This window comes from Psammomys obesus, unplaced genomic scaffold (genome assembly GCF_907164565.1).
Source record: "Psammomys obesus unplaced genomic scaffold, mPsaObe1.curated_primary_1811, whole genome shotgun sequence".
NCBI lineage: Eukaryota > Metazoa > Chordata > Mammalia > Rodentia > Muridae > Psammomys > Psammomys obesus.
The window spans coordinates 2,393,262-2,403,035 of NW_026592890.1; the positions used below are offsets into that span (position 1 = coordinate 2,393,262).

At 46.7% G+C, this 9,774-nt stretch overlaps 1 protein-coding gene across 1 annotated transcript in view; it reads right to left on the bottom strand.

Moving 5' to 3' along the window:
- The window catches only part of Rgs17 (regulator of G protein signaling 17), an 81,771-nt gene extending 73,017 nt beyond the window's left edge, over window positions 1-8,754 (bottom strand). Inside the window, exon 1 of the mRNA XM_055615865.1 lies at window positions 8,593-8,754. The gene's annotated coding sequence lies outside the window, so the exon portion shown is untranslated. The remainder of the gene's footprint in view (window positions 1-8,592) is intronic.
- Between the last annotated feature and the right edge of the window lie 1,020 nt (window positions 8,755-9,774).

A 9,774-nucleotide genomic window follows, 5' to 3' on the forward strand; every position in this document is an offset into this window, starting at 1 on the left:
TTTTTTTTTTTTTTAAGGTGGAGCATTTTTAAAATTTTTATTAATTAGAGTTTATTCGCTTTGTATCTTCCCTGTAGCTCCCTCCCTCCCCCCACAATCCCACCCACCATCTTCCCCACCTGTGCCCCTCCCCCAGTCCACTGATAAGGGAGGTCCTCCTCCTCTTCCCTCTAACCCTAGTCTATCAGTTCTCATCAGGAGTGGCTGCATTGTTTTCCTCTGTGGCCTGGTAAGGCTGCTCCCCCCTCAGGGGGAGGTAATTAAAGAGCAGGCCAATCAGTTCATGTCAGAGACAGTCTCTGTTTCCATTACTATGGAACCCACTTGGACACTGAGCTGCCATGGGCTACATCTGTGCAGGGGTTCTAAGTTATCTCCATGATTGGTCCTTGGCTGGAGTATCAGTCTCAGAAAAGACCCCTGGGCCCAGAATTTTTGGATCTGTTGCTCTCCTTGTGGAGCTCCTGTCCTCTCCAGGTCTTACTATCTCCTTCTCCTAAGCTCTGTTCTTTTTTTTTAAAGGCAGTTTATTGTCAAAGGTGGGACTGGAGTAGCACCGAGAGGACATGGAACATTCTACTGCCTAGAAGACACAGACCTCATAGCACATGGGTAACACGCTGGCTCCAAGCACACTAGAATGCCAATACATCAGCACACCTTAAGCCCTGTCAGGACGTCACCACAGAGGCACTTCTCGGTGGAGGACAGGCATAGGACAAAGCAGGGGGAACTGGAGGACCTTCCGGTTTGTAAGCTCACTAAGGCTTAGGCTTGGTATCTTCCACGGCTGACATGTGGTGGTGGCCATTGTTCAATGGCTGGCCGGGCACCAGCAAGGCCACTTCCGGCCTTTCTTCTCATCTCCGAGTCTCTTTATAGCAGCTCCCTTGCCCTTTTAAAGGCAGTGGCTTCTAAATTTTGAGATAAACCAACTTAAATTCCTAAAACCCTAAGGAAACCCACCCCTATTACTCCCGCATGATGCCCAGGGGTGGCTCGGAAATGTAAAATAGGAGGGCTATCAGACAAAACTTTTAAAAGCGTGTTGAAGAAACATTTGTAGATTTTCTAGGTGGAGGGTGAGTTAACGTTTGCAGCAAAAATTCATATCATAGGGCCTACCATATTAGTTACTGGAAAATATTGATGATTGAAAAATGTTCACTTCAGTGGTCAGGCAGACTAGAAAGAGAAAGAAACTGACAGGGAGACATGCTTCAGTGTGGATAGGGGCCATTGGTTAAGACATGAACTTCTAAGTGAAATTCTTTCCTATGTGTACCATCTCTGCAGTGGTTCTTGTATTCATTTATTCTTGTATTCATTTACTTGCAGGGGGCCTGCCACTCTATGGGACATTTTACATAGATGTATTCTCTAGTTTACTCCCTCAGTGTTTTTGAAAATGATCGCTTTCAAGTGTTACAGTGGTGATGAGGTTCAAAGAGCTGAAGGCTAACCTCCTGGTTATTTGCAAGAAGAGCCTTGACTCTGCGCACAGTTTATAATTTCCGCTTTCCAAATCTCTGCCAGAGATGGTTTTCCACGTGTTGATGACACCCGTCGTTTAAACGAAGCGTCAAGCGTCAGACTTCAATTTTGGCTAACTTCATGAAAGACGAGTAGGTGGCCACACCCACAGGAGATGTGGCCACCCCCAAATGCTCAACGGTATTTTGTGTGGACTTTTTTTTTTTTTTTTTTATTTTTTTTTTTTTTTTGGTCTCTCTCATATGGCTTTGTTTGGACTTTTTTTTTTGTTTTTCCATCTTACTGATGTTTTACTTATATATTATGGTTTCTGGTTTCATGTTTTTCATGATTTGTGTGTGTGTGTGTGTGTGTGTTTCTCCTGCCATTTCTTTTTATTCTCTTCTTTTCCTTTATTTACCTGTTGCTTTTCTAAAGAGATAAATAGAGAGAAAAGAGGCATAGAGATAGGTGGGTGGGGAAGTAGGGAGGATCTGGGAGGATCTGGGGGGAAGGAAACTAGAATATATTGTACAAAAATATTTTCAGTAAGAAAAAGAAATAAAGGTGAGTTGGGGAAATAGAAATAAGGGGTAGCTACCTTGGACTAAATGTGACTTAATAATTTTTAGAGTAAATTTATTCAAACATTATTATGATTTTTTAAATTTTTTATTCACTTCACTTTCTGGTTGTAGCCCCATCCCTCCTCACCTCCCATTCCCACCCTCTCTCCCCTCCATTCCTCAGAAAAGGGGAGCCCCTTCCCATCTACCCCAGCTCATCAAACTGTATCAGGACTGTATCTTCCCCTGTGCCCTTGAAAGGCAGCCTCGCCAAGGGGAAGTGATCAAAAAAGAGGGAAAGTGAGTCCATGTCAGATGCAGACACCACTTTCCTTACTTGAGAACCCACAAACATGCCTGATCTTGTCTGACTTAATAATTAACTAGACAAGGGCTCACTATGCAGTGTTGGTGGCCTAAAATTCATTACGGAGACCAGGCTAGCCTCAAACCTATAGAGATCCTCTACTCTCTGTTTTCTTAGTGCTGGGATTAAAGGTGTGTGCCACCATGCCTGACAAGACTTTTTATAACATACCAAAAAAACCAACCAAGCTTATACTTTTCATTGAGACAGAATGAATTGTTAAAGTGTGGTCCTAGTGAAATTTCCACTGGCAACCTCAGAAGACCAGAGCCAGCTAAAGAAACAAAGTAAACACTTAACCTGCTCTGTCGTTGGTGCCGTAGTTTCCTCCTGGGCTGGGCCTGTTCTGCTATGATGCCACAGGTCTTGAATTACAACCTGTTGTATTTCAATGACCAATCAGCAGCACCATATATATATATATATGCCTTTGGTCCAATATAAGGAAGTAAATATTTGCTTTGCTAACCACACTCATTATCCATAATAAAATTATATTTGTTGACAAAGGGATTTAAAAGAAAATGTCACATACAAAGTTTAAGGAAAGTCAAGGAGATTTTAGACGTCAGTACCTCTTGCTAGAATCCGCAGTACAAGAGTCCTGTATAACTTTTATGAAAATCCTGCACCACTACACTCATAGCATCTCCAATCCAGTCCTGTGGACACAGGATTTTATTTGCCATCACTTGGCTCGTAAGGACCTCCCACTCATCCTCAGGGAATGTAGGCCCACTCCCCAACTGCTGAAGTTTGACTACCGTGGGCAAATGGAAAGAGATGATGACTACAAAATCCTATGCGCAGCAGTTTGTTTGGCTTTTAGGGAATGCCGTAGATTGTCCCAGTTCAGTAATTAAACTTTGGGAACCAAGTTCATCAAAAACCATAGGATTTTAAATGTCAAAACCATAAGCTCGTAAGGCCATTGCTTTGTGCAGGCCAGGAGTCTCAGCCATGCAAACTTGAGTTTGACCCTGGAAACCATGTAAGGACGGGGGGGGGGGGGGGGGGGGGGGGAGGCTGACTTCAAAGTTAACCTTTGACCTTTATGCATATGTTGTGGCATGCTCTCTAAATATCTCCACCATCCCCCTCTCTCACACGCATACACTAATAAAAACCTTTCATGAAATTATTTCTTTTGAAAGCGCACTGCTTCCTGAGGCACACTATGGTGGTTTGAGTGAGAAATGTGCTTGTACAATTTGAATACTTGGTCTGCACTTGGCGGTGCCTTTTGAGAGGTTGTAGGACCTCTAGCAGGTGCAGTTTTGCAGGAGGGAGTGCTTTAATGGAACAAGTGTTGAGAGTTTATAACAAGATTCCTGAAGGCAGGTGTGACGACTGTCTCAGCTTCCTGTTCCCGCAGACACACCTTCCCTGCCATTTTGGACATCTATCCCTCAGGAACTACAAGCCAAATACACTCTTCTTTAAGTTCCTTTTGGTCATGGTGTTTGCTTACAGTAACAGCAACAACAACAAGCCCAGCAATTAACATATACACTCTGGATATAACAAGCATTGTTGTAACAAGTTAGACTTCTCAGTTTTGCATGCAGCAAATTTGGGGATAGGATATGACACTAGCCTGAGTTGATTTTAGAACTCAGCTTGATTATTTCATCTTGATGAAAATGTCACTTAACCCTCTCTTAGGATCACCATTGTACCTCTTTTCTTTTTAGTCCAATTAAGACTAGAAAGTTCTCTTTATGACTTCAGCTACTGATAGTGCGATCTGCAAAAGCCAGGGAACTCTTCATACTGAACCATTCAGACCAAAGCGTGGCTTGAAAACCATGTCGTGACCGGGGCTTCCACAGCAGCCTGTGTAGGCCAGAAAGAAAGCCAGACACCAGGATGTTAGCTGTGCACACTGCCACGCTGCCTTGACTCCACAGTGGAGCAGGCTCCGTTCCTTCAGCCTCAGCCGTGATCATTTCTTTAATTGTTTCCACACACAGTCCTTGCCACTGAGCATTTCCTTCCTTTTCTTTCTGTGTTTCATTTTTAAAAAGAGGAGTAGTATCACACAAGGAACAACAAAACATCTGGATATTCTTACATACACATGTCGGTAAGTGACGAAAACAAGTTGTGTTTGAACGAAATGGTTACAAGCAAGTCACAAAGTAATTATCTTTCTTAGTAAAATGTGATCAATTTGAAAAATATTAATTTTACTTGTGAACCAACAATGATATTTTTTGAAAAAAAATGTTGATGAGAATTATATAGTGTACATATCAAACCCAAAATAAAGGGTCCAATATTGGGTATGCATAAACAATAATAAAGGAAAATACTAGAAAGAACATAAAAGCTCACAGACAAAAGAATGGCTAGTGAATTAAGTCACGTAAACAATGAAACAATGAGTTATTTTGCAGAAACTATCTCATACTAAAATACAGAAACAGTAACGAGGTAACAGGAGCTTTTTAAAGAGCAGGAATGACATTGTTGAATATGCATTAATTATTCAAATGATGGTATACTTATGCATATGATGAACTGGTGGTGAGGTATATCTTCTGTACAGTGTGTTCTGCCCGTGCTTAAAGCTATCCCAGGACCTCTGCACTGAAGGAGAGTGAGGCTGGGGGCAGATGAATAGCAAAGTTACTGAAGGGAGGAATCAGAACATAAACCAAAGCAGTCTTGACAAAAATATTTCTGTTTATTATATCCACATATGTCCCCATTTCATAGAAGATCCTGTGTTCTAGATCTGAAATAGGCAAACATGGTTTTATCACTCAGAAGGAAACCAATACTTTAAGTGACATATCAGGAGAATGCATTCACTATTCTAAACCTTGTTTCCTCCATGATGTAGGACCATAAACATAATCTCAATGAGTAAACTTGGCAAAGAGCATGAAGTGTGTGCGTGTGCACAAAAGAAGACTCTGTCTCCACCTTAACTTTTGAGAGAGGGTCTCCCACTAAACATGACATCATCAGTCTTTGCCAGGCTGAATGGCAGCAAATTCCTGGGATTCTACTGCCTGCCTTCCTGAAACCCAGTGTTAAGGTTACAGGCATTCAGAACATGCCTTGTTTATATGTGGGTGCTGGGATCTGAATTCAGGTCCCCTTGATTTCAAAAGCATTCTTACCACCTAAGCCCTCTCCCCAGCCTCCACCTCAGGTCTTGAAACAAAGTCTCTCCCTGACCCTGGAGCCCACAGTTCCAGCCAAGGAGGTCTGCAGACTTTTCTGAACCATGTCAGTTTTGCAAAGTTAATTCACTTAGGAATATTTAATACTTCTCTCTTGTAATCACTGTGCTGGATGCCGGCACAGTGGCGAGTATAATAATCTAGGTGGATTTTTTAAAAGTTACTAAAGTGTCTTTAGAGGATAAATTGGCTGAGAGAAGACAAGAAGTATCAGCAGTGAACAACAATCTCAGGTCACACATTCCGCTGTTTACTTAGAGAAAGCGATACTGCATTTGTTTTAAGCATGCACAAAACCTCACCGTACAGTCTGCAGTAATCAGATGAAAAGTCATTGGTTTTCACATTTTTTTCTTTTGAAGGGTGATGTATCTTCACTGTTCTGCCGGTAGAACTAGAGTATCTGAATCCTGTGCAGAAAAGCTGTAGAAAGGATTCCCATCCCTCTTAGCTCCATGCTTCACTGCTAGTGACCGATTCTCCAGGGTTAAGTCTGTGCATTTCAAGCTCCACTGTCTTCACAGCGGAACGTTCACACCTTACTTCTTCCTTACTCTTCCTCAGTTAGAGCATTCACTTTTACTCAGCTGTGTAATAAATCCAAATAAATCAGGACATACCCTTTCATTTTCAAAGTATCTAGCTCTGGGGTATGGAATGCTAATGAGTCTTATTTATCATAAAAAGGTATAAGAAGCCCTTGGGAATGATGATGGATCTATACCATTAACACTATGAGCCTAAACGAACTGAATCCTGACAGGACGGCCCTCCAAATCTGAGGACGGAAAGCCATTTCTTTGCCCTAGAAATGAGCACAGACACCAGAGCAAAGACTAAACCAAGGAGAAGTTGAGTCACCACAATAAAAAAATGGTGGAAACGGGCAAAATGAACACCTTACACCACCCACTTAAACTGAGTGGATTTCTTTATCTTTTGGAGACAATTTCAAGGCAGGAGATTGCTACGGGTGATCTGTGTTCAGTGACTATCACCAAGGAGAGGCATCTCATTTAACAAAATATATCATCTGATTCTTTTCTGTAATAATTAACACTTGTTTTCTTGGCTCCAAAAACTATAAGTAAACCTGATCCATGGGCCCTAAATACAGTCCTTAAGTTTATGAATCAGTAAATAAATCTATGTTGCTACCAGTGGGCTGATTTCTGCTTTAGCTCACGCTAACGGAAGAAACAGCTTCATAACAGTGACTTAAGAGGCCAAACTTCCCAGTCACGTTCTGTGATGGGTATGAATTACCCTTTGATTAGTAATCAGTGTTGTAATGCATGTTCCACGCCTAACTGCTACTGTTACTACGACAGACTTTTCGGAAACGCAAACAAAGAACCAAGAGATTCACAGTTTGCAAATTCTTTAATGCATAAAGCACCTTTCAGTTCTGAACCTGTGAGGAGAGCAGAATCTTCATGGTAGGAGTAAATATATATTTCACTTTTAGTCAATTAAATGGTTTTCAGAAAGGTTCAACACCCTCAAAACCAGTGTGCCTGAGCGCCGAAAATGCAGATGGAATCCAGTCTCAGAAACGTTTATCAACTAAGGTTTCTCTTTATCTGTGATAGACAACCCTTGATGGTCAGAATCCAGCTGCAGGCTCTCCCTCCCCCGCTTAAAGAGACGGAAAGAGACAGCTAAAAGCTTGCAAAGTTCTCCAGACAGGACTTAGAAGGATAAATCTACTGAAGGGGCAGTAGGGAGCAAGGAGTGTTGGAAGCACTATGCCCTGAGGCAGGGGCAGGGTTCCCAGGTGACCAGATCTCTCAAATGAGCCTGCATGGCCGGCTCTCAGGGGAAGAGGAACAGGATGGTCTAGCGCTGGCATCTGTTAAACCAGGTGACCCCTGTCCAGCCTCTGAGTGAGTGGCCCGGACTGCCTGGGGATGGGCAGCGAGCAGTCCCCTGCTGGCTAGCCCGGAGCGGATCCCCACCCGCTGCTCTGTCCTTCTGCTACCCTCAGGTCCTCCGACATTTTTCACCAAGACACAGTGGTAGGGAGAAGAGGAGACAAGAGGGAAGTGTCTGCACCCAGCCTCTGCGGCAGCCCAAGAAAAAAGAGGAGGAGGAGGCGGTGGGAGAGGCAGCTAGGAACTGTGATCCACCCATAATCAGGAGGACCAACTCCCGCAGCAAGGGAGTCTGCGATGCACCCACCAGGGCAGCGGCTGGGGGTTGGGGGCGTTCCTGGTCCTCGCCCCCCTCGGCCCCGACCCGGTGCCCTGCACATCAGAACTCGCTTTCTCTGGGCTAAGGGCTGGGGGAGGAACAAAAGAGACTCTCACCTTCTGCCCAACACACACAGTGTGTGTGTGTGTGTGTGTGTGTGTGTGTGTGTGAGAGAGAGAGAGAGAGAGAGAGAGAGAGAGAGAGAGAAAGAGAGAATGAGAGAACAGCTGCTCAAGGTATTTGTAAAGCCATCATCTGCACCTGAATCGCTTATTTTCCCTAAAGGCACCCTGAGATACAGGGGAAATGACACCATCCGAGATGGTCCGTGCCTGAGACACTGTTCCTTTCACCTTTGCCTCCACCAAACAGCCACGAAAAGCCCGGGGTGCCCGAGCCCCTGCGCGCTCCCCCCTCCCGCCAACGCAGCGTCCTCTCGCTCCCAGGTCCCTGAAGGTGCTGAGATTTCTCCCTGTGGGAGCCGCCACCGGGCAGGAGAGCGGTCCAGCCCCTCCGCAGAGCCGGGGACGCGAGGGGACCGAGCCCCGCGGCGGACCACGCGGGTTTCAACTTCACGGAGCCGCGGGGCGGTGCTGCCCGCCGAGACCCGCACACCCCACTGCCCCAGCAGCCGGGCGGCACGGGCGCCCCCTCCGCCCCCTCTTTCCTGTACCTCCCCCTCGTCGTGGAAGGGGAAGCAAAATGAGAAAAAAAAAAAAATCAAACCCACCCATCAGTGCAAAGCAGACATTTTTATGTCATTTCTCACCCTCTCCGGGATTTAGAGGTCGCGTCTTACCGGGGGGGCCTGGGGTGTGGGCGAGCGCACCGCGGTCGGGGTCCGAGGGCGCGCGAGGCTGGGCTGCTCCGTCCTCTAGCAGAGCCGGCTCGCTGCCATCCGCCCAACTTCAGCACCGGGCGAGGGAGAGAGGGAGACAGGCCGGAGCGGCGCGCGGAGGGAGGAGGCTGGGGTGGGCGGGGAGGGAGCGGAGCCGCTCGCGGCGCATGCGTCCCGCAGCCCGGCGCAGCCCCTCGCCCCGCGCGGCCGGAGGTGAGACGTCCTCCCCTCCCGCGGGCGGGCGGGCGCGCGGCAGCGTGAGTCACCGCCGCGTCCCTGCCCGCGTGCCCGCCCGGCACCGAGCTTTCGGGGTCCGTGTCCCGGTGCCAGGCGGCTCCGGCCGACACCGGTGGGGAGGTTCGGGGCGCGGGGGGCGGGGGGTGTCCTAGAGAGGACCCTCCAGGTTCGCTCTCACCCACATCCCACGCAGCGTTCTCCTGGTCCCTGGCATCAGGTCTGCAGGTGTTTTGGGCACTCGGTGCGCCTTAGCCTCGGGCTAGCCTCGGCTCTCTTGTCTGGGGTGTATGGGGGCGGGGGCGGAAGGAATTCAAGGGAATGTAAAGTTAAGTAAGTTTGAGTCTTTTTACCTTGTCGTTGTCCTACCCAGAAATACCCAAGTATCCTGCAGGCACTCTCCTTAAATGCACCCTTTGGGCCACTGGAGCTGGGGTTTTCAGTGACAGAAACGCAAACCAAAGCAGGAGTCAAAAACTCTTAGCCGGGAGTGGACACCTGGGGCCTAAAGCGTCCTTACAGGGCCACTTGGCAGTCACAGGAACTGCTAATCTTTCTGCAGGCCGCAGAGCCCAACTCCATGGTGAAAGAACCTCAGGTGCTTAATGCAAGCACTAGATTGTGAGTCCTGTGATTAGGCTCAAGTGTTTCTGAGGGGAGCAAGGAAAGCGGATGTCTTTCTCTTTAGATTCCACATCTGTGGAAAGAGGAGAGAGTTCCCGCAGGAATGTTTAGGTTCTTTCCTTACACCTAATTAGAACCGAGAGATTGTAGACATATATGACGGCCCCCTGCTGGGGTCCTCCTGTATGCATACCTGGTGTTTCAGCCCACTGAGCGCTCTTGCCCCACCCACTTCGATTAATGTAACTCAGGGTCCTTTTCCTCCAGCTACACCTACTCTATGGA